This window comes from Platichthys flesus, chromosome 3 (genome assembly GCF_949316205.1).
Source record: "Platichthys flesus chromosome 3, fPlaFle2.1, whole genome shotgun sequence".
NCBI classification, from domain to species: domain Eukaryota; kingdom Metazoa; phylum Chordata; class Actinopteri; order Pleuronectiformes; family Pleuronectidae; genus Platichthys; species Platichthys flesus.
In genome coordinates, this window is record NC_084947.1 from 21,474,292 (window position 1) to 21,500,387 (window position 26,096).

Sequence of the window (26,096 nt, forward strand, 5' to 3'; positions counted from 1 at the left end):
ACTAAAGTAATACTTGATTATATATACTAATAGTCCAGATAAACAATCATAATATAATCCTGTACTGGTTTGTTCCGGTGCTGATGATGGGGCGGAGACACTTGTGTGTGACGGCCAGCATCCAGCCGCTCTGTGGTGGTGGATGAGAGAGATAAAGGCAGCTCTGCCCCTAACACAGCAGCAGACTCTAACTGGTAACCACCACTAACTAACCAACCACTGCAGCTCCCAGTGCACGTGGTAACTTTTTTTTCCTTTTTTTTATTCAAACCACTTCGGGATACTTTTTTTTTTTTTTTTTTTTGCGCGTGTTGTGGACCGGAGGGAGCGCGAGCCCGAACAACTATCCAGTGTGAGCTCGTGGAACAGCCCAGTGTCCCTGCGGCAGCCAAGTTACGCACACACACCGTAACGTTGTACCGGACTACCCCTACACCGCCGCACACTCACACCGGGGGAGAGTCCTCGTCTGCGGGCACAAGGATGAACCGGAGAGCCTGAGGTAAATATCACGGCAGCGCTTTGCGCTACAGAGGGAATCCATGCGGTGATTATCTACGCCAAGTTTGAGCCTGTGCCATCACAACTCAGGTGGAGAAGGGAGGGGGGGGGGGAGGGTGTGACAGCAATGTAATAGACGGACAATAATGTAGCCTCATAATAATGAGAATGATAATAATAACAATAACAACGCCAGTGGAGGAGCTGGTGGATAAAGCGCGCTCTGTGCTCGCACCGGAGCGCGCAGGTGAAGCATATTGATCAGGAGCTGCTGAAGCCTGTGATTCAAAGCACGTCGGTGGTTTTAAATGTGCCATAGAGATTAAGCGGGATACTTAGCGTTTAGCACCACGCTACGTGTGTAAACCAGCACATATACGCGTGTGGTTGGAGGCGCTCATCGCGAATGGACGGTCAGAGGCGAGCGAGCCGCAACGATCTGTCAATCACCTCACGTCCATTGTCTTTGCCCCGCCTGTTTGTGAGCGAGTTGCCATGGAGAGTCTTCCGGTGTCCCTGGCCTTATTTGGAGAATGGGGACGTCTGTGTGGCAGTGATTCTAGACTGATTGTTTGGGTTATAAGGGTTATTATTATAGCACAGCTTGGTTGAATTTCCTTTTGTGACGTGTTCTTTAAAACTTGGAAAAAACGCTCAACACTAATTCCACTCTGTGAAAAGGTGCCCACCCCACATGTCTAATTGGTCTGTGTCAGTGTTTCACGTCCCATGTGAGGAGCAGCCGCCAGAATGACTGAGTGCTTCAAAACAACAACCTGAGCTCAGGCCATTAAAGAGGCCTCAGATGAGGTTCTCACACCCAGCTGGCTCTGTAAAGGTCTCTGGACATGGTTGTACGCAATTAAAGCAATTAATTGCGAGCTTGTGACAATAATTAGCATTTTCTTGGGAGATGTATTTGAACGTGATCCATTCAAAGCGAATGAAATCCCTCACTCGCACACTTTTGCTTTTAGAAGCTTCTTGTTACATTACATTTAATTTAGTTTATGTATCCACTGTGGCAACTGTATTTAGAGGAGGGAAGTGGCACATACTGGGCATTGACCCAACTGTGCAGTAAACAACTTCATTGACATTAATAAGACAATATATAAATAACATTTTTATATTTAACAATTGTTTTTTCCGAACCCAGTAACATGTCCTCTTGTGCCCTTTTTATTATAAAACATTTTGAGCGAAATAAGCTGTCAGCACCATGACTGAGTATTTCAAAGATTCTGACAGCCAGGGTTTGTGAAAGTCACAAACCTAAGAAACCAATCCTGTGGGGAGGCTCAGGTGCTGGAAAAGGATCTTCAAATGCAGGTGAACTGTGTGTGGGGGGGGCAGCAGGAACAAGAGCGCAGCCACATTAGCATATTCACAAGTAGTATATTCACATGATGTTGAAACCCTGCTTGCGAGGCCCTGCAGTGCAAAATTGTTTTATGTTTTGTTTACAGGAAATCTATACATTAACATGGTGTGCAGTGTACCTGTGTTTATGTGCAAGCTGTTTTGAAGTACGGAACAAAGCAGCTCAGCAAACCTAGAAAAACTATTGTAGGTGCAGGAAAAGGATCCACATAAGTTCCTATGTGGTAGTGAATGTTTAGGCCAGGTGCTCAGGACTTTGTCAGCTGATTAAATGAGGGGACTCCATGATACACATATGTTTGATGTAACGTGGTCGTTAATGAGGAAACAGTTCTGATGTAGAGCTATCTGCCTAGGATTTACACTCAGAAGAACCACATAGAAACCTGAGAGTTTTAGCCATTCATGCACCCAAGGCATTGTCAAAGAAAAACAGTGAATCCACATTACTTCATTGCTTTGTTAATTGCCTTAGGGTGCCTTAGGGCCAAATTACTTTCAGAAGCTGATGGGAAGTTTAATGCATGTTTCAAGGTGTCACTGTAGCACATGCTGTACTGCTCAAAATGGACAAACGTATTTTAAATTCTGTCTTGCCCACAGCAGAATGAATACTTCACTCCAACTGAAGTGGTGTAATGTAATAATAATAATACGGTGTTGGCACATCCAGGTTGTGGCTCATTTGGAAAACAAAATATTTGCAACACAAACACAGTGCAGTCTCTGGACAGGACGAGCATCTACACACCACCTGTGATTGTGCTGAAAAACACCCAGTAACGGGGTAAACAAGAACACTTTGGATTAATGCAATTGATAGAACATACCACAAAAATAATTGCATTGGTTTCCTGCATAAATTATCAGATGTATGCTGACACAATATAATAGATCAGCTTTGTTGTGTCCAATAGTTTCTGTTTCTCTTAAAAGAAAAAGCACAGTTTCGTGCACTGCCATTTGCTTACTTATAACTTTACTGACGTCTACTTTTTGACTTTGCGTTATGCTGCTATAATACATCAATTTCCCTGTTGTGGGACTAATGAAGGATTTTGTTATCCTTTTCTTGTCTTATCATAATCATCAGTGAATAGGCAAATTAGTGATACAAAAAAAATTCTTCTGGAGGATTTGGGGTTTATTTATTTGCAGGTTGCAGGAGAAAAAACCAGCTGCAGTTTTGACCCTGGCTTTAAAATAGAACAAACTCTTGTAGCACCACCTGAAGATCTTAAAGGTTAAAATGAAATTTTGCTAATGGACTTGACAAGATCTGAGGTCAGCTTTAGTCTCAGGAGGAGTTCATGCTCCGATGCACTCATTTATTAGTAAGTACGATGTCTGAAGAAGACACATTCCTCATCGTCTGCCCTGCAGCACGTTGGCAATTTGTATTTATAAATGGAGATGGTGGTTACTGTCAGATTGTGGCTTTGTCTCAAATCTGCAGGCTATGACTGGAAATATCTGAGTACAAGTCTATGGTTTGAACATCATCTCTTCACTGTATCCACGGACATGGTACACAGCTTATTCAGGATTGTCTGCAGATATACTGGTCCTGCTCCCTTGTGTGAAATTTCCCTGACTGAGTCAGAGGGACATGCAAGACAGAAACTTCAAGAGAAGGTGGTCAAATGTGATGAGGGTTAAAAAGCTCTGCATTTTTCACAGTTGCGTGTATTTGAAGGCTGATATCTACTGTATATGTCTGTGTCTAAACAGAAATTGCCTGAAGCTTATTATTGTTTACGTCAGAATTCTTCATCGCACTGGAAAACGTAGTGTGTTAAACAAGAGGAAAAATATCTGCATGGATTAATTGGGTTTGCAATACTCTGCAATATTAGTTGCAATTTATTGCAACAGGGTGTTTAAAGGCAGAAACATCCAGGGATTTAATATTTAGTTTTTCCCACATTATTTTAGTCTCTAGATCATAAAATGCAATACATGTGTCTGTGAACATTAGAAGTGGATGATGATTCACAGAGATTTGATCTAGCTGTTAATTTACATTTGATTTAAAAACAGAATGTTTGAAACAAAGTGAAAGTGTAGCTCAGTGATGTGGAGTCTCAAGTAATTTGGTGGTTTCCTCAGATTTATTACCTCACCCACGGAATTATTCATCTTGCAGTAAACAGGAACTGGGTAAAACTGGGTTTTAACTCATTTACATGTGTTAAAACTTTAATAAGAAGAATCACAGCATTGTGAAGTTTTATTTTTTTTATTCTATGCAAATTATGTGTAAACAACTGATGATTTATATGATCAAATCAATAAATATGTATTAAATTTTCAATTATATATATTTTGTATTCCTTATATTTTATGTAGTTTAGTATGTTCTTATAGTTTTATATTTTGTACAGTTTGCATATATATGTATGTATGTATATCAGGGGAAAACTGACTTAAAACTGACGGTTAAGTGACGACTAACGTTTTCCTTTAATCTGAGCATCTCATATCAAAGGAAAAACAGCAAGTTGAAGTCAGTCGTTAGGTTAAGTGACTGACTTCAATGATCTGTTTTTCCTTTAATCTGAGCAATCTTGTTTTTCCTTTAATCTGAGCAACTCATATCAAAGGATATAACAGAACTTTGAAGTCTGTCGTTACTCAGTTATCTTCGGACTACTTGGCTGGTTGCACCTGAACTCGTTACTTGCACCTGAACTCGTTTCTTGCACCTGAACTCGTTTCTTGCACCTGAACTTGTTTCTTTGGATTTGCCTTGAAGACAACTACCATTTATTGAATCAACATGATCCCAGAACAAAAGAAAAGCGTGGAATTAACTACCAAGCCAGCTCCTCTTGTGCTGGGAGAGAAGAGAAAGATGTTCCGGTGGCCCTGTGACACGGAGCCGGTTGTGTTCTTGAAGGCTTCCTGCTCCTCAAAGAAGCCATGGAACCCAGCTGATCAGAGGGACGGGAAGAGGCGACGCATTCCATCCGAGCCCGTGGTCTTTCTCGGCGCTGCCTCCTACGAGGATCAGCCGCAGGCGGACATCACCTTGGGCGCTCCCTCCATCAAGATGATTGAGACGACAGAGGACGAAGCTCCAGCGGACTCTGAAGAAGCTGTGAGGAAGGAGCAGGTCCGGCTGGAGGAGTACGTCAGCTGCGTCACTGAAAACTTTCAAGCTTTCATGACGGATCTCAGTCACGAGGAGTTGGACGGTGAGGAGAGCTCGTTTTCAAGAGGGCCGTGCAGAAACCAAACTCTGCTGCAGTCTTCGCCAAGCCGTGTCAACACCTCTCAACACTAAGTGATGCCTGATGACCTGAAGCTACTTTATCCTGTTTCTTACTTAGTTGTAAGGTTTATCTTTTTTGTCGTGAGGGTCATCGACCGGCTGAGGGAAGAGCAAAAGAACGCCAAACCTTCCGATAAGTTCCTCAATACGCTCAGGTTTATTGGGGAGCTGTTCCTCTCCAAGGTACTGGCTGAGAAAGCCATGCACTGCTGCATTAGGAGGCTGTTGCAAAAAGGAGACGGGCCTCTTCTCTGTGATGGCTCATGCAGGAGCTGTGTTTTGTGGCTGTTGTTAGCTGACTGAAGCGCTCTCTAATAGCGAGTGGTCAGTAAAGCCAGTCTGGACCTAAAGTGAATGGTCCTTTGTGGGACAGACACCTGCAGAGCTCTGCCTCCTACTCCTGAAGTGATTAACATGCACCTCCAACCTCCCCGGCCTTCCCACTGCCCGCTCCCTCCCTGCACACCCATCCTGGCACTGCTCTGATGTCTTGGCACCTGTTCTACATGGCCCATCCTGCAAAGGCTATAACTCTTGTCTTTGTCTGGGCTGAGATAACACAGCGTGACTACAGAATTGTGTTTGGATTACCAATCTCCTCTGTCGATGGGTTAAAATCTTGTGTGAGGTAGGCGGTGTGGCTCTGTTTGAACAGGGGATTTTGCCTAATGAATGCTGTGACTCTCAATCATATGTCCATATTTAATATTCGGATAAAGAGTATGAACTTTGAAGTCCTCAACTTGGATGAAACAGAGTCAGCAACCATAATACAAAACTGTGTGATCCTCTTACATATACAGCCTGTCAATGATGAGACAGTATTGATACGAGTAGTGAAAACCGGACCTAAAATTGTAAACACTTTTGGTTATTGACACAATCTCAGAATCACGTCTTGCTTAATTTAACAGATCATTTTCAGACCGATTAGTATTTCCTGAACAAATTACATTTATTGATAGTAGATTCAATATTGCTGCAGCCTCTGCAGGAGAAGACAGTGGTTTATGGTATTAGATGTGGATAAGTCAACACAAAGTGCTGCACAGTATTTTTTTTTTTAATCTAAAGCTGATACAGGATTTTTAGTTTCAGCAGGTGTGGTGCTGTGTCCCTACATCAAACCACTGAAATGATGTAAGATGGAGGCTCTGCACAGAAATACCTGCAGTTTATCATTAAAAGGGCCTTTGCATCAGACATGGATTCAATAAAAGACATGTAGGTGACACGGACAACATAGGATTTACAATTTTTGTTAGATTTATTAGTGTTTATATTTTTTAAGATATAATTTAGCATCTCCAACATGGTGGCATTACTTTCATGTTACCCATTGACAACCAGGTTTGTGTATTTATCAGTCTGCAGTCGTCTGATCTTGTTCCCTGTTTTATTGTTTTAATCAAGACAACATAGGTCCTCAAACCTTTCAATGTAATTAGCTTATTCACTGTACATATTCTAACTAAAACCATGACCTTCCTCCAAATCTAATATTTTTTACCTAAACCTAACCACAGCTTCACCACAACATGATCACATCCTGATTGGGTTTCATTTTCAACCATGACATTTAATAGTTTATTTTCCTGAAGTAGATTACGTCCCAGTTAAGTGACAGGTTTGTCAATTGCAACTGAGAGGAATGAAGACTGAATGCCTACTTGATCGCCATAACGCCACCTTTATCATCCAACCATAGCTTTCACATCACATTATTATTTAGATTTGGTCAATACAAACCAATTTATAATAAAAAATGTACGACTATAATTCTTCAGTTTCCCCCATCAAAACCTTTTCTTTTAATCCCAGCAGAGGTATTTTCAGTCAACAGAGGAATCATTATGAGTCATATTATCCTCAGGTTTTATTTTTTAGTCTGATGCTGTACTTTGTCCTTTAATGCTGGGGTCAGCGCAGGTAGCTCAGTGCTGCCAGACATGATGACCCATGTGTCAAAATTGGTTTTAAATCAGATTTCCGTGGCGTCATCTCTCCACCCAATTGTTGGGCACTCGGTTGTCATTGTTATTAGAGCATCAGCCGGCCTGTTCTCTGTAACATGTTGACTCACTGATAATCCACTCCCCTGTCTCACGCCCTCACTGTGTCGTGGACTCTGCATTATCATAGAGCTCTGATTGAAATCCTTCTTTCCCAAACCTGTCTACCTCCTTTATTCCAACCTCTCCTCCTCTGTCAGTGGATTAACATATTTTCCCTCAACACACACATACACACACACACGTTTATAAATATGAAGGACGACAAAAAGAACATAAATATAATTAAATTAGTATATGCAGATGTTAATAATTAAATACACAAATGGCTTTTTGTGTAATTCTATATTTATTTACAGATTTTTGTATTCATCCATTACTACATTTATTAATTTATGTATTTTTACATTTATTTATGTACTGATTTTATCGATCATAAATGAAGAAATAAATACATTTAAAATAAATAGCCTTTTTTCACGCAAACTGTGTCTATTTACTTATTTATTTATTTATACTTAGGTCATTCCCCGTCCTCATTCTTGGTGACTAGAGATTGTGACCAAACAGAACTTGTATGTGTCTGTTTATCTTAACTCTTTACCCCCTCCTCCCTGCCCCACTCCCAGACATGAGTCGAGAAGGATTAACTCCACCCTCCACATTCTGGCCTGCCTTGATTATGTCCAGGGATAAGAGCTGCTTAATTGTAATCACTGGAGCCGCCCTGAGCGGTGTAAACACAGGAAGTTACGGACGAGCTCAGCCCACACATTGGAGCTCAGTTCACAGCAGAACGTGGTGAAGCAACATTAACACACCTGCTCAATATATTCCAACAGGACCATGTTTTCTCACTAATTGACTGTCTCTGCCGAGGAGGCCATGTTTACTGTCTCAGCTGTCTCTTTGTTGTCAGTTAGCTGGAATTTATGTTTCTAAAAATATGGAAATAAATCCATCACTTTATATAACTATTATAAAGGCTGAGCTTTGAGGCATAAAGAAAAACAAAGGTGTTTCATGTGTTTATTCATTTAGGTACAACGTCAGTGTGACAAAGAGTCACAATTCATACGTGTGTTTAGTAAATAAAACCAAAGTTAGATGACACATCAACTCCAAATATAAAAGCAATTATTATTGTGTTTTACAAAGGTAACTTTATAGCAACTTAATAAAGAAACATCACATCATTGGTGTTGAGTAAGATTTAATTTTAGATTTAATATTTATAATTTTGTAAAACCTATATAGTCACTGAGATATTCTCCCAAACCTGCAGAGTTGTTTAATATGTGTCTTGTGATAACACTTCTTTGTATTTTATCTTAATAAAAACAAAGGTTTAGAAGAATGAAAATTTTACTTAAACTAAAGTTAGCATTAATCTTACAAAGAAAGATCACTGTTCACATTTACCTGTTTCCAAGTACTTTATTCACATGCCCACATGTATACACATTCTTAGAAACAGTGCAACAACAGTCTATGCAGCAGTTGATGGTTCAATGCCTGGAATGCAGGAGCTGTAACAAGTTCAAATCATCTAGATTTACTGTAATATTCTGTACCAATTTCCCCGTTGATACCCTAATAGTGAAAGCAATATATCAATCAATCAATCAAATTTTATTTGTATAGCCCATATTCACAAATTACAATTCATCTCATAGGGCTTTAACAGGGTGTGACATCCTCTGTCCTTAACCCTCAGCAAGAGTAAGGAAAAACTACAAAAAACCCTTTTAACAGGGTAAAAATATGTAGAAACCTCAGAGAGAGCCACATGTGAGGAATCCATCTCCCAGGACGGACAGAACTGCAATAGATGCCACGTGCAGGAAAACATCATCAATAATCAAAGTCTCTAGCAGCATTTGATGAGGGTAGACATCCCGAAGGACAACCCCAACATGACATGCCAAGCAGTCCCGCTGCAAGCACAGTCCATGCTCAGCAACCATCTAGACCACGATCCACCATCCAGACCAGACGCCACTCCAGTCCTCAGTCACCGTCCACCGCCGCCCACCAGGACCCATCACAAGCCACCACCGCGGTCCTGGTCCACCGCCCGTGCCAAATGCCAACGCGACACAGGGTCCGCCACCAGCACCATGATCAGCCCACATGACTCAGAATCCGCCACACTGGATCCAACACGCGACCCCCGGTGCGTGATCCACAAACCGGCTAAAAGCTCTGGCTCCTACTCTACTTTTAGAGAATTTAGGGACGACAAGTAGGTTTGAATTCTGGGAGCGGTGTGCTCTAGTGGGTTTATAAGGTATTAACAGCTCTTTAAGGTAAAAAGGCGCTATATTATTAAGGGCCTTGAAGGTGAGGAGGAGAATTTTAAATTCTATTCTAGATTTAACTGGAAGCCAGTGTAGCGATGCTAATACTGGAGAAATGTGCTCTCTTCTCTTTGTTCTCGTCAGGACACGTGCTGCGGCATTTTGGACAAGCTGTAGAGTCTTTAACGACTTACTGCTGGAGCCTGATAATAATGAATTACAATAGTCCAGTCTCGATGTAACAAAGGCGTGGACTAGTTTTTCTGCATCTTTTTGTGAAAGGACATGTCTAATTTTTGAAATATTACGCAAGTGGAAAAAAGCGGTCCTAGAAATTTGTTTTAAGTGACTATTAAAGGATAAATCAGGATCGAAGATCACTCCCAAGTTCCTGACTGTTTCAGGAACTTAAAACACATTTACATACAACGTAGACACAATTTCTCAAAATGATAAATTGCCTGCAGCCTTTCTCATTGATAATTTGTTGGTTTGTTCCTATTTGATGTTTGCGATGGAGCTTGAAAGTGTGAAATAAAGTTGCCACATCATTAGATGTATCTGGGGGGGGAACAGTTGCTGCGAATAATTTGTTTTAGTGTGTAATTGCTTCCCAGGGAATAGGTTCGGGGGAAATTATGAGATAGTATTAATAGACATTTGTCTGGAGCAGTTGTAGTGAGGTCTTTTACGTAATTTGGGGTCAATGTGCCATGGTCGCCAAACTGTCGGCCATTACACAGAGGCATAGAGCCCATCATTTCAGGTGGTGAAGCTACGCTGTGACAATTCCTTATTCCTTGTGAGAGGATTTATTATTACAAATTATTGAATCACTCTGTCAATAATGAGAGTGGTTTCTTAGTTGATGCGTTGGACTTTGCCAAAGCTCTTTGGGATTTTCATGGTTAAAAACTATAACTACTGAAAAGAGCTTTGAATGGTCATCGAGACGAAAAGCGCTATGTACATACAGATCATTTACTATTTTACCATTTTACCTCAGCTAAGGGGTGTAAAGTGTCAGTTTAGGTGACCTGGGAATTACATCTCAGTATTTTTTCTCCTTTTGCCCGAGATTGGACTCGATTAGCAGCAAAAAAGAAAAAGATGGGTTGGTCTGTATGAGTTGCAGTGTGGGAAAACCCTGTCCTATTGAACTTTCCACTGAGCGAAGGCCCAATCCTCTGGAGAGTACAGCTTTAATGTCTGTCCCTCAGACAAGGACATCTTTATGCCAAAAAACGCTTCCCAATGAAGATTCTTAGCTTAACAAGTGAATTAAGCAAAGTCTCGTGTTGAAGGGGCTCTATCGGAACAGGTGGCCATCTGGTACTTGACTCATGTCAGAGCTGAGGTCAAATCTCAGGCGACCTGTCCTTGGTGCAACGACAACATCAGAGCCAATTACTGCTCTCACACAATCCCCCTCGAAAACACTTTGTCCCGTTTTCCACGACAGTCAATGGATGTTATTAGTGGGAAGAGGTTACAATGGCTAGAATATGATATGTATTGATTATGTTTTTGTTATCTCCCCCACAATGTACACTAATAATTTTACGTTCAACATTTAGGGAAAAACATTTATTTGATTTATTTCTGACAACTAGAAGAGAAGATTGGCACTAATCCCATGTCCGCAGTCTATGAGAATGTTAGCTTAGCATGGATTAGATCAGGTTTACTGGCTCTGATGTTTAAAATAATAACACTCTAAGTTCACAAGTTATCTGTTGTTTGATAATAGCCTACCATAGGTTTTCCTAAGAATCTAACAAAGTTGTCGTATTTACACATAGACTGATGGACGACACGATCGGGCCCCAACTGTGAAAACAAAATGTCTCAAACCAAATTAAAAAGCAAAATACGTGTCAAATAGTTTTTCTCAAAGATGCTCTGTCATTTTAGGAGGTTCTCATCTCACTGTTAATTACATTTGGAAAGAACTCTTTCTTCTTATTTTCAGTCTCACTAACTGACCATTCAAATAAACTTGTTAAAGTTAAATCCCATAGAGTAATTTGTAAGAAGTCTTTCTAGTGTAGACTAGAAATGGACGACCACACAACTTTCCCCACTAGTAACATTAATCTGAGCTTTAAAGATAAACATTACGAATATGGTCAGTTGAAAACAAACACACAACACAGCCCACTGACACCATGGGATTCCTGTAACTAGATTTGAAAGGCCTCACAGAGAAGCAGTCGGAAGCACTTTTAGTTTAGAGTGAATCCTGAGGGGTGTAAAATTATGCAGATATGCAGAAACCTCATTAGAGATTTAGATGTAGTTCTTTGCTCTGACTGCACTGATGTTTGCTCTCCTGCTGTGCTGCTTAACTGCTCAGTTTTCCTGAGCATTCACATGACATGTAATTGTGCTGGCGGAAGATACAAGAATATACATATTCATTTTGAGGGATGTGATTGAAAATCATAGGAAGTTACTGTAGAGATTTAACAAAGTAATGAGTTTTAACGAAGTTTCGACAAATTTATTGTTCACGTTCAGAATTTCATTTTCAAATGATTAATGAGTTAAGTCTTACTTGTAATGAGCCATTTATTAAATACCCTTGTTCCTCACTGATCACCTAAATGTTCAATCCATGCTTCTTTTGATTTAGGTTCATCACATTCATTTTCATACATATACAGTAAAATATATATAATTTTACATTCTTTTCTAAGAATAGATGAATTTTGGGAAAATTTTAATAACACTTCTGATTAGTTTATGGTTTGAGTTAAGACATTAATTCACTCTCTTTCTGAGAGTCAGATGCTTAGCATGTCTATGCTTAGCATGTCTATGCTAAGCATAGACAGAAAACACAAACACATATGTGGCTCATTATCTGTTTGTTTAGCACTTAACTAATAACCCATTAAATATAGGTGTGGAGCTGGATCAGGGGACAGATCCAGGAATCGCCCCCGCTTTGTTACCACATGGCATTTTTAACTAAACTGAATTAGATCCTGTGTTTGGAGAAGCCAGTGAAAGTAATATTTTTTAGAAACACATTTTGGATGTCCTTCACCATGTTTGTTGCTCGGGCCGAGCAGCAGCTAATTTATGTGGAGGTCATGTGAGATGGCCCCATGAAGAGGCTGTCATATAAAGACAGGAAAATGTTTTTCTCCCCTACTTAAGAGCTGGCAGCCGATATAAAGAGACACTGTCAGAACATGAATGTGGCGGAGGAGATGCCAACGCATTCATCAATACCAGGCTTTATGTGTGGGAGGGTTTTTGATGTGCAGGGCTCGCGCTGCAGTGGTCCTCTGTGCAGGGTGGAAGCCAGGAGCTCTGCCCAGCTGGGACGCCACCAGGATGCGAGCTCTCTTTCCTGCCTCCTAAAGCGGAACAGTTCTCCAGGACTTGGAGAGGAATGACTGCAGCATGGAGAGTGGAAGCGTGCCATTCTGTAATGAAGAATTTGGATGATTGGTATTGACTCATCTTAAGTTCTTGACAGCTGGATTGGGAACCTCTCTTAAGTGCTTTTTGGATGCTGGCTCATTAATTAATAACGCATGTTTTCTCTCTTCATGTCTTCCACCATTTGAAGTGTAGATTTCTCAGATGCAGAGCTCTGTGTACCATGAAGGAGCACTGCAAAAGAGTCTCTATTCCACCCTATGCTGTGGTTGTGATGCAATCAATTCTAGATGCTGCAGAGCTTTGCATCAGAGCGGGCAGTGCTGCAGTGTGCATATGGCTCCTTCAACCATGAGAACCATACACTATGTACTGCAATGCACATGCTACACATGCATACAAAGCAAAAGACTGGGCATGTGAGAGTATAGGATAAAACAAGCTAACTCAGCACTATAGGATCCACATAATTGGCCTAAATTCAATGGTTGATCATTCTTCAACAGGAAGAGCTTTGACTGGCTTTTTTTTTGCCCTACTTTGACAAGTGTTGAGGAAACCCAAGTTAGTGTCTACGCTAACCTGTCATCATCATATTTGCGGGAAACACGATAATCCTCTCATACAGCTGGCACTGCGGCTCTGGCACTGCTGCGCGAGCTTCTATTTGTGTTGAGGTGTCAGACTTGCAGTACCTCTGCGCTTCAGCAGGTTCACTGAAGTCACCCAGAGTCAGCACAACCACACAGCAACATGGGAGCCCGCAGGCAAGCACCATGGCATGAACTGATGTGGATCGATCAGCGCAAGCCAAATGTGCATCTCCTTCATGCCTGCGTGGAAATCAGAGCTCCAGCAACTGAGCTTGTCCTGCAGACAGCCTCCTCTTCCATTTCAGCAGAGCACTTTGATAGTGCTGCAGGCCCGCGGGTGGCTGCTGCTGGATGGGTGATGGGTGTTCACTCCAAGCCAGCTGCACACAAACTCAGCAGGAGACCTCAGCTACTTCAAGTCCATAGAGATGGAGGGAACGAGTGGGGGAGCAGGAATGGAGAGGAATAGAGAGAATACTTGGCATCGCTGGAGCTCGAATTGATTTAATCATTCAGAGCATTCATTGGAGTGTGCGTGTTTGTGCATGTGTGTGTGTGTGGGTTGGATGGGTGCACAGGTGGGAGAGCTAGCTTTGGGAAATATAGCTTCACTAATAAGGATGAGAGAAGTGGTCAGCAGTCTCTGCCTCTGTGGTAGTAAAACTTATAACCTTGGCAGAGTTCGAGCTGTGGTCTTTCTACCTCAATGCAACATGGCTCTATAAGCTGTAACTATGACTCAGCCAGTGTTCTAGAATGTCACGACCCTCCATATTCAAATTTTTCCCACTGCAAAGTATTTCGCTGGTCTCTTAACATAACAGACCTCTAAGTTGTTGTTTTGCCCCGTTGGTTTTCTGTCTGCAGCGTTATTTAGAAACAGTTTTTATTGTGTGATGAATAATGTGTGTTTTACAGTCAGATATTTTCTTTTTTGAAACTATGTAAAGTGCGTTTGAACTTTGTTTAAAGTCCTTTGGAAATTAAATGTCTAGTCTGTGCACCTATCACTCAGATTCGTATCATGACACTTTGTGTGCGTGCGTGCAGGTGCCCCCTTGATACGGTCTTAAACCAATTATGTGAGAAACACTGACTGAACTCCAGTGTTCCCTCACATGATGTCTTGGACAGGAAATCCCTTGTACGATTCTCACATGTCTTGAATTATGAGAATCCAGTCAGCAGAAGGAGTCTTTTTAATGTTCATTATCCATTATTGTTCTTAATTTAAGCATACGATCATGTTACTGTGATGACCCTACTCTACTTACTGCACTAACAGAAATAGTTAACTTTTGTTTTGCCAAATGCTTTTAATGTAAAGTTGCAGCATTAGATAATGTTTGATTTAATCTAGAGAAAGTAATGTCATCACACACATCATATCTGTAATACTGCAAATATTTATCCAATTAGGTCTGTAGTAAACCAAAGACAATCTTGGTTGACTGATTACTACTCTTGCCAATTGTGAAGTGTTCACATAAAGCTTGAACCATTAAACACAGAGGTTGTTGTTGCATCCTTAAAAATATGAGGTAGCCTAGTATTTGGATTTAAAAAAAATGGTTTCACAAAGAAAGCGATTTAAGCGTTATAATTGTGTCTCTGGCAAAATAATGAATGTAACAGGACGGAAACATTATGTTGCCAGCCAACCCTCTACAAGCAGCCACTTTCACATTATTGAGATGGCCATTTCAAGCCAGGATACCATTTTGCCACCACTGCTTCCATACACACACAGAGACAGAGAGCATATTTATAAATGTCCATACTTGTGGTAGACTTGTGATATGGTGGTTCATGGCAGAATTTGCCCTGCATCCTTTGTTTCCAAAAACGTTTTGGCAGCTGTAGCAGATGTTGGCTTTTCATGTTTCTCTTGCTTGTGCAGGAGCATCTAGTTTCACAGTACCTCACACATTTTGCCAGCACATTTCTTTTTTTTTTAAAATCGTATTCTCTTATTGTTAAATGTTGGCCTTAGCCAACTGCAGGCAGTATAATGCAACACTTACAATCCAGTTGCTGGTAAAATCCTTACCTATTCCTTGTATTCATCTGATGCAATGTTCATAGAGAGTTATTGATTAGTGCTAATTTGTGTCTCATAGAACTGTCGCATTATGATAAAAAAAAGATAATTTTTTTTAATTAAGATTAATATTTCAGGTTGTATGAGAGTAACCATGACTAGTAATGAGATTGATTTCACAGCACTGACGTACTCATCCACTATACACTGATACCAATACAAAATGTCACTCTGTCACAAACACCGTCTCCACCCCACCCCCCTAGTCCCATCACTGAATCACTTCAAACACATGCATGTAACTGTGGATGGCAGCACAGCGAGTAAAGGAAGGAGTGGAGGCAGATGTGGGGGAGGGATGGATGGAGAGGCTGATGGGATTGAATGGTAACTGATCCGTCGGTGTTGCTGGCATGGCATTGCTGAGGACGCAGCCATCTCTCTCAGGGACCCAGTTAGCCCAAAGCATTTGTCACGGTGAATGATGTAATGGGCTTTGTTAAAGGATTGAGCGTGTTGATTTATTTGTGAATGTGAACCGGCATACGGCATATGCCCAAGCTCCTTTCCTTTGGAATAAGAGATCACATCGCCGTGCGTGCTGGCTCCGGCTGAATTAATAATATCTCTGGCTGTATCTCCAGTCTTGCTTCCATCTATTTGCATTGCTTGTCACGGTAAGTGCTGGATCTGCATAGCAGGTCCATGAGAAGTCATCAAAATCTGTTCAGACCTGCCATTTAAATCAAACATCGTCAGCTGGATGGGAAGGGTTGTGTGTAACCACAGCTTTCTAAGCCTGTTAAGATGACTTTGCATCGTGATAAAATCCCTTTTCTCATATTCACTGATTTTAATGAGATTTCACACCCTCTGTTTTTTTTATGTGTTTTGAGATTCTCTTAAGTATGATGAGCCATCTGTGGCCACAAAATCTGTCACTGAAACACATCATATTTTTAGGCTTAAAAAAAAAACATAGCCACTCAGAGAGTTACTCTTTCCTCCCATTATTGTTGTTTACATGGTCAGCTCCAGTTAAGTGGTCAATGTTTCTATATTAACACTGGTCTAAGTCCGCACATTTTCCTGAAAGGAGGGGCTTTAAGTGAGAATGAAAATGTCTGAGCCCATGTGAGAATAGAGCAGGAAAATGTCCATAACAATCACGGCAAGCAAGTGGGTGTGTTGATGAAGTTTCTAGCACACTGTTGATGCAACACTGAAGTGATAGAAATGTCTCAGAATGAAGAAGAGGAGCCGTGTTAGGAGAAGACGCAGCAAAGATGTCAACTTGGAAAGACAGCAAGATTCAAGAGCTTTTCGCGATTAATGCCGATGCCTGTGTCAGTTTACCAGAAACAAAACCATTGTGCTTTTCCAAATTAATGCGAAAGGTGTAACTATCACCCAAATCGGAAGTTCTCCTCATCTCATATCAAGTGTTTTTATCGGCTAATAGTTGTGGTTTTACTCTTCTCGTTTTCCATTCATCAGTAACAGAAACAGACACCGAATGAATGTTTATGTTGCACTTTGTCTGCTGGATGTGTAAATAGACAACTGTTTGCTCACACATTAGCCATAACAAACTTTGTAAGGTCATAAAAGGCCAATTAAGTGTTTAACAAATTGGCTCATTAGCTCTTTCGGCTCATTGTTTATCATTGGCAAACTGTAACATTACTGTTTTGGTTCACTCTCACTGCTCTTATAATCCTTGTTTCCAGCTGTTGCAGGCAGCTGCTGGAGTTGTGAATAAAAAAAGCTCTGATGTGCACTACCTGCCCAGCATTAAACAGCAGACTGGAAATGTTTGTCACTAGCTCGGGATTATTACAGTGTATTTATGTATCAGATTTCATTTAATGGAATTTGACAGGACAGAGGGTTGTAGCTGTGAAGTCTGAGTTGTGTCTAAACTCAAAGCCCCTCATGATTAAAAACACATGATGGGAAAGAATAGAGAGTATATAGGAATTCATGTTTTGTATTTATTCATAAGCAGAAGCAGTTACCAATATATTACCTTCAGGATTTTAGGGAGTTTGGGTGAGTGAGTCTTCCACTGAAATATACGATGTGACACTGTTGTGTTTACAGTTTGTTCCAGTGTCTGTGTGATCAAAAAATTATTTTATTCAGGGCTAGTAGGATAAACCCTAGTAGTACTAGTAAGATTAGTAATTCACTGACAGGGAAGGTGATCTACTTTGGGAAGCTGATTTTATTTAAGGCTACAATAATGAGTTATTTATTTAAGAGAGTAACAACAATGGATAATCCATCATAACTACGTGTGTTTTCAATTTGTACTTGACACTTTTAAAATAAAACTCTCTTTTTATTCGGCTCTTTAATTGTCTCCCTATTGCAGAGCTATCATAACTGAGATCTTTACTCCTGACCCTTTCAATGATTTGCAGAGTGTAGAGATTACAATAAAGACTAAGATTTTCACATGAATGCACCCCTGATGGATCTTTGGGGCTGCATTAATTTAAACTCCACAGCCCAAATGTAATAAGTCTTCCCCATATGCTGAGATCATACTAACCTCTAGCACAAACACACACTTCACCTTGTCACAATTAAACCCCCAGATGTTCCTCTTCCAGCTCTGTTTAATATGCAGAAAGAATCTGAAAATAATTAAAGTCAACGACAAGTGAAATGACCTCAATTATCTCGCTCTAAGTGAAGTAGCAGCGTGAACACGAGTACTGCATCGCACTGTGAGGTTTGAGCACAGCGAATGTCAGGAACTTTCCAGAATCACAGCATGCTTTCTCTGATGAGGATTATATGCATTTGGGCACACAAGTAGTAAACAGCTCATTAGATGAAAGATTGTGAATTAGCTCTTTTGATGCACTGCTGTTTGTCCTCCTTTTATTGCCCTGCAAAGATTGTATCTGGAGTGCAAGATGGTGTAGATTAAGTTAATTCTCTGAAATCACAGTGCAGTCAAGTGTTGAAAATAGTTTCTAAATACAGAGTAATCCTGTAGACTGTGTCTGTATGAAAAGGTTTCAGGCGAGAAAGGTCACAGCTTGAAGTGGCCTCAAATAATCTCCCAAACTAAATATAATGGGGTATGGTAATCTGTTGTTTCCCATCCTCTCTCTGTGTATATTAAACAGCTCACAAATAACCAACTCTGGTTGCCCTAGAGGGATTTCACAGCTCTGCAAATCAATTGAATGTCCGCAGGCAACACAGATATCCGAGTGAAGTCTGACACCAAATCCAAATGCCATGCCATCTACTCGCACGTCTCTTCCCTGTTTGTAGCTGTTCCCGCCGGGTGTGCAGGCGGCGTTCAGCTGTTTGGGACAGGATATGAATATTCTGAGCAGGTCTTTTGCATACACAGCAGTGCAAAGCAAACCAGCTCCCCTCCCATCCCCAAAAGATTCTTGTAAATCGTGGCATTTGCTTAAAAGATGCCGAGAGGCAGCCAGTTGTCGCAGCTCACTGTGCAAGCCCACATTGCATACCCATGTTGAATCCCCACCCAGGGACCATGTATCTGCGCGTGTATGACTGACAGGGCTTCAGCTCTCTACCAGCTTCGCCATGTTGCATATTGGGGTGAAAAAATCTCCCCCGCTATCCTCGCCGTCCTCTCCTCCTCCTTCCTGTTCCATCCTAATCTGCTCTTATGGGTCTCAGCCCATGGCGTCTTAAACCCCTCCGTCTCCAACAGCTGCTGAGGACAGGGAGGTATAGAGAGATTAAATGAGTCTTTGCAGCCCCCTGAAGGACTCCCACATGCCTCTCTGCCTCCAGACTCTGCTAGTGTCTTTGATCCGCTGTGTTTTCCAACCCAGTCGAGTCCCATTGGGTGCAAGAGGGTTCCTAAACATGCCAGCCTACATATAGACCTCTTTAGACTCCATGGTTGCTGCACAGCTTATCAGTGTTGTTTAGTTCAAGGAAGATAAAAGGCTCGGCTGCTTTAAAACTCATACTGCAGTATGAAACCAGTGCACTGTGAGCCCCTCACTTGTGCTCCATATGTACGGAGAGTTTTGGTCTCCTCTTTCACTATAGTACACGCTGGTGGTTATGGACATACCACTCATGGATGGACTCCCATTTTTTATTTTCCTTCATAGTCTTCCCTGCAGCCTTGGATACCGGTGGTGGATGTGTGTAAAGCAGAAGAAATAAGTGAGATCCAGTGTCGTCGGGGATGGATCAGAAATGATGAGCAACCTCTGGGGGCTCCCAGCTACTTTCTATTAGCTGCTTCAAATTAATGGCGGTGATGGTCCTGGATGATGCACAGCCAAATAAATGAGCATGGCAGCTTCGTGCGTCACCTTGTCGTACAAGGGGAAACCACAGACCTGTTAACAGAGCACTCTCATTTCTCTTCCCTCCTGCCTTTAATCCAACCTCTTCTTTCACTGTTGTCTGCACATAGATGCGTAGAAATTGAAAACCTAACTCATAAAAGCATGCAAATCAGATTTAATGACACCAAACAAAATTGAAACATGTTTCTACAATTGTGCCTCTGGGTGACGTGATGTTAGCTCTAGCGAGGAGGTAGCATTCTGCATTCACCTCTGTTTTGCGGGGACGATATTTAAATCACACTAGGGAACTAATGTCTCCTACATTTACGTAAAGCAAAGCCTCACCAGCACATAATGACAATGGAAGCGATGCATGTGTAATATCTCAGGTCTGCTGTAACCCTGGTTACGTTCAGAGGGAATTTGGAGGATGGGATAGATTATTCTCAGTGAGCATCCACTGAGCTAATAAAGTCTATCCCTCAAGTGTGTGCAGTTTTCACATTTGGTCCCTGCACAAGCCTCCTGTGGCGTTTAATTTCACTACCGAAGTGTGCCTAGAAGATTTAGCAATTCACTAGTCGTTGTGTTGCAAAATATTGCAGGTTAGGGCTGACTGTAGCGTACGTCTCATACTACTTCCAATATGTTATATATATATATATATATATATATATATATATATATATATATATATATATATATATATAATATATATTATATATATATAATATGTTTTACCTTTCATGTCAGCCTCCCTTACTACTTTTTATACTTTAGATTTTCAATCTTCAATTTCTGAATAATTTGTTCATATTTTAATGTCGGTGCTGGCACAGCTCTTTAAAAACACATTCTCCCAACATGTACAAGAAAGATGCTCCTCCTTGTGTTGCGTGGGTTTACAAGTGTAAACACACACACTACATGGTTATGGTAATACCTAGGGGAACAGTATGGCAGTCGGCAGTGTTACTCATCTATTGCATGTATGTTGCCTCTTAACATGTTCTCAACTAAACCTATAGACGTAAAACAATGACCTTTTAAGTGTTGCATAATGGTCTGAATGAGGATTTTTCTAAGCAGGCAAATAAATACATTTTCTATTTTGTTATCTGAAAATGTTTGTATTGTTTATATTAACGGTGTATGATGAAAGGTATTAAATGTATCATGCTCCTGTATTTGCATTACCCTCTAGCATCAAGCACCATCTTGAAGGGCACACTCTACTCTTGTCTTCTTTTCCACACAATGTTTAGTGTTAAAGACACTGAATGTTTAAACTGATTTAAAAGTCTTTTTTTCTCTAGAAATGACATTGAAAAGACAAAAATACTAATATATATTGTATATATAGTGTGTGTGTATATATATTTATATATATACACACGTTCATTTACTTTTTCATGTACTTTTTTCATGACATATATTTCCAGCATAGGGGACATTTACTTTGATATTTCCATCTGATTCAGAGGTCATTATTAATGCATGTTGGAAGACAAGGATTTTGTACTGTCTGTCCACCGGTAATTTCAACATTCACTGTATATTTTCTTATTTGAATATTAGGATTTGAATCAATGCTTGAGTAGTGATATCTACATGGTCGGGACCGTTGAAAGTAGCCTGCCAAAGAGTGTTTTCTGCATTGTAGCTCGTAGGATTTCCTTCTCTCGAGGATTATATGCAGGTAAAGCTTCCATTCATCTGTCTGCACTCTCTTTGTCACTGTATCCTGTGAGTTAGTAGGTCACACAAACCCCTGACCTCAAGGGGCTTTCCATTTTATGACTCCCTTCGTCTGCCTTTGGACAACAGAGCCCCATCGGCCTGAGCCATCGTGACCATCATTACACTGAGTGCAAAAATACACGAGCTCTTACCAGGAGCCACTAAGCTCACACCCATCTGCTGCTAGCAGGGGATTAATTAAATGATTCTGCCTGGCCTATTACCTCGTTATATCTTTTGTCATCTGTTTGGCCAGGACAGCTAAATATCAGGCCGGTTTTCTGAATATCTGTGTTGCTATGATTTGCATGTATCTCAGATGATCAGTTTAAAGCCCATTTTTAGCTTATGCCTGAACAGTCAAATGAATACAAGGTACATCGGAAACCTGTACTGAAGGATGCAGTGGGATTTTAAAGGCGCAGCCATTCATTATGATTTGCTGTTATGACAGGGACCTTATGGATGTCAGATACAATCCTGCTTGATATGCGAGTACATTACAGGCTCCATGTTGTCTCAGTGTGCTCTGTGCTTGGTTGAAATCATATTGTAAGAGATGCAATCAGTCATCATAATGTGCAGGAGCCATGTTATGCTCGGTGCAAGATTGCATTATCCCAGCAGCGGGGCTTGTTCACGGCTTTGTGTCTGTTCTTCAGGAGGTGTAACTAGTGCTTATGCTAAGGGTTGACACAGCACAATTACAAGCAGAGCTTATGAGGAAAGGTCACACTGCAAGTCAAACTCTACTAGCCGGCTACAACTTTTGGAGAGCTTTGCTTAAAGACATTTTCGTTTGAGAGTTTGGTCTAGAGCTGATCCCACTCCGCAAGTTCAAGCCTACACCTGGTTAGCTTAGCTTAGCATTCAAAAGACTGGAGGTCAGGGAAATGGCTACACCTGGCTCTGTGATGGCCCAGTCCCACATACGTGAATGCGCAGTTAATCTCGCCACTCCATGATTGCAGATCTTTCAGTTATCACTCCTCAGGCTAAGCTAAGCGAAGCTATCCAGCTGCTGGTGCTAACTTCACACTGAAGGACAGACATGAGACGGAGTTTCTCATCTCACACTCAGAACAAGAGCAAATTAGCCTGTTTTCAAAATGTTTAAACTATTTATTTTAGCACAGACTATTTATGACATCATTCCATCCTTTGGATTGACTTCATTCTCATTCAGTAAAATAATATTCTCCAAAATGTTCCTGGAACACGACTGATATTCCGTGTTCAATCTAATGGCAGTTGGTGGACCATTAAACAATATGTCATGTTTGTTCACACATGTTCAAATGAGCAGAAAGAAATTAGATTTTAGGATGCAGAAGCTACTTTAAACAGTGTGTCCCTGCAGCTTCAACATCATCAAGACATGAGGCTGCACGGGGGAAACAGGACGGCTGACAGTGATCAGCAGGACAGAGGGGATCCTGGTGAATTTCAGCTCAGATCACCACTTAGCACAGAGCCTTTCTGTTTGAAATCTTGGGATCAGATAACTGCTCTTCGTGACTGCAGTCATTTGGCCAAAATGAAGATTATTCCAGAGACGAGGCCCATATTATATATGCTGCACTCTCTGTGATTGTGGGTGTTCTTGAAGTGCAAGGATTGAAAAGCGGATTGGCACCGGTCCTATAGAACATAATGGTTTTATTTTTGAGCACATCATTTCTTTTACATTTAAATGGCTAGACCAAAGGGAAAGCAGTGCTCTTCTGGGGGGAAGTGCTTTGAGAAGTGCCGAGCACAATTTTACAGTGATGGAGCTCAGTATTTAGATCCACTGAATCAGAATGCAAGCGTGCAATTCTAATTTGAAGTTAATTTGATTTGCATTCGTTTCGAAGTCCCACTTCTCCCCAGTGACCATGTAACTGAGCTGCCATTTAGCCATAGGATGCTTTCTGCTCCTGTAGTCCTCAGAAGATCCATTCGCCTTTCAAGGAAACTAATTAAATTAAATTATGGACTGGTAGATTCATTGATTTATTTTATTTCATGTACATTGGTTTAATGGATTCATTTTGAGTGCATTTTCTTTATAGTTTTTCTTCTAATAAAGACAGCTCAGTGTCGTAGGAATTGAATCCATCTTCTTACAATATGTCCGATGTACAACATTTACTCCCAATGGAAGGTGTAGTGGTACAAGGGAAACGTATTTATCTGAAATGCTGATTATATCAGTTGGAGAAATTGATTGTAGAGAAGCTGGGTGTGCTGCTGGAGAGGCATCTAAAGTTTGTATGGACATCGATATATCGACTTTGAGGAGGAGTATGAAATCCTATCATAATTAAAGTAAATTAAATGCTTCTGCACGGCATCATTGTGAGTTTGTGTTTGTGTGTGTGTGTGTGTGTGTGTGTGTGTGTGTGTGTGTGTGTGTGTGTGTGTGTGTGTGTGTGTGTGTGTGTGGATGGGTGGTTGGTTGGTTATGTGTGAGAGAGAGAGAGACTGTGATCTGGGCATTGAGTGCAGGTCCCAGTCTGCTATAATTAGCTATCTTTTCATTAAACCGATTAATCTGTAGCACTTGGACAGCAGCTCTCACTTACACATTGCTGTGTGACACATGCAAAACCATCAAATACTCCTTTCTTTTTATCACTACTGGACTCCATCTTTGTGACCTCTGCAATCCTAAAGCTGTTGATCAATCTCCAGCAAGGCATAAAACCCTCTTCTTCTCCCGGGCCCCTGGTGCCAAGTCGTTTAACAACTCTGACTCCGACCACAGTCCCCTGTTTGCCCAGCAGCCGTCGACGTGTCCTGTCTGGAAATATTGAGGTCAGACTAAGCCAGTCTGCAGCGGTTTCTAGGGCACAACACATCAGAACTGTGGTGGAGTTGAAATCTGGCTCAAACAGCAGCTGGGGGAGGAAGGGGAGGTATGTGATGTCAGCCCAGCTCCCCAAGTATGAACTGAACAGGATCACCCTGGTGGGGTCGTTTCCTCAAACGTACCTGTCAGTTGGACGTGCAGGAGCCTGTGTGCGGTTTACGTGGATTGTGGACAAAGCAGTACTGTGTTGGGACTGAACCTTTCACTGTGTTTTATGACAGTACCTATGAGTGCATTGAAATAAAAGCTAGCAGCCGGTCTGAACCCTGTTCCGATCCGCATATCGACAAATAAGATTGTTCGCCGATTAAAGCCCCTTATGTCCCGGCCCACATTTTTATCCTACACTAAGACTTTGGTTTTTAAATAACACAAAATCTGCTTATTTTTTTCAAAGTTTTTGCTCTTGTCAGCCTTTTTTCAGCTACAAAAGGTGTTATGTAAGAAACTTGACTAAAAGAAAAATGGTCTTATTCCAACTACCGTTGCTGCTTTTATGAGAAAATGAAATGTTCCTCCGAGCCACAGGTGCAAATGGAGAAAACACATTGTGGTGTTTTCCCACCTCCTTTTTCTGACAGGCCTCATGGGACAGCATCTCACAGGTTGTTATCACCCTGTGAAAGGTTACGAATCAATACTTGTCATTATAAAGTCCCCTTCTTTTTAAGCACAGCTCTGCTGTAAAATGAAAATCTGTAATCTCTTCCTCCTGTCCTCCTCTTCCTTCATAGCTTATAATAATAACACAATCCTCTGACACAGGGTTTGGGTGTTTTTTCTGTCTTTTTTGATACAGTATGTGGATTTTTGTCAGGGATTTGTGACATAAGTATAGTCTGGGTACAACATAAGCAGGATCTGTCTAGTTATCAGGGACACTTTATCCAACAATATTCAGAAGATTGCGGCAGCTGCATTGAAATTCAGCACTGGATACAATTTAGACAGTCATCATTTAATAAACATGTTTCATAGATTTTAATTAGGAAGGACAGTCAGAGTTCTGAAGTTGATATTTCTCTGAGGGTTTTCTTTGCTATGAAAAGCTTCACTCCCCTCTGATATTATTATGGCTGCATTTCTATATTTAATAGTTTAATCTTTAAAGGGTCAGATACTGTCAATAAATCGCCTTCACTAAAGCCCCAGATCAACTTCAAATTTGTTATTATATGTGAACAACTGTCAAAAACCCAAAGATATTTCATTTGGTGTCATATAATACACGGTAAAGAAAAGGCAAATTCAAACTCTCTAAGATAAATTTTGGATGAAGCTTGTGCTTCGCAATTACAAGGATTTTCATGTTATGACATTATAGAGCAACATATGTACGTATTTTCAAAGCAAAAGGTGTTCTAATCATTTTTAGTTGTAGATCAGATGACTGAATGGAACGGTTCACCTGTAATGAGGGGGAACTGTCACTCGACGGTTCCACGAACATTTAATCAGAGCGATATGTTTACTCTCATGCCTCTCGTGTCTTTGTGAAGACACATTGATGCGATCATACACAACAAAACAAAAGGTTAAAAGCTTAAATTCCATGGCCGAAGTAAATCCCCCTTTTCAGAAAATGCAATAGCACAAAGTACTATTGTCATGATTAATAGGCTGTTGTTGCCTGAGAACGAGCGCAGTACAAGTCAGCTTCTGATTTTGTTGTTGTTTGCATCACAGCCTGTTCTCACA

General features: G+C 41.0%; 1 protein-coding gene across 1 annotated transcript in view; it reads left to right on the top strand.

The window, feature by feature from the left end:
* The first annotated feature begins 209 nt into the window (after positions 1 to 209).
* The window catches only part of arvcfb (ARVCF delta catenin family member b), a 216,528-nt gene continuing 190,641 nt past the window's right edge, over positions 210 to 26,096 (top strand). Inside the window, exon 1 of the mRNA XM_062384664.1 lies at positions 210 to 502. The gene's annotated coding sequence lies outside the window, so the exon portion shown is untranslated. The remainder of the gene's footprint in view (positions 503 to 26,096) is intronic.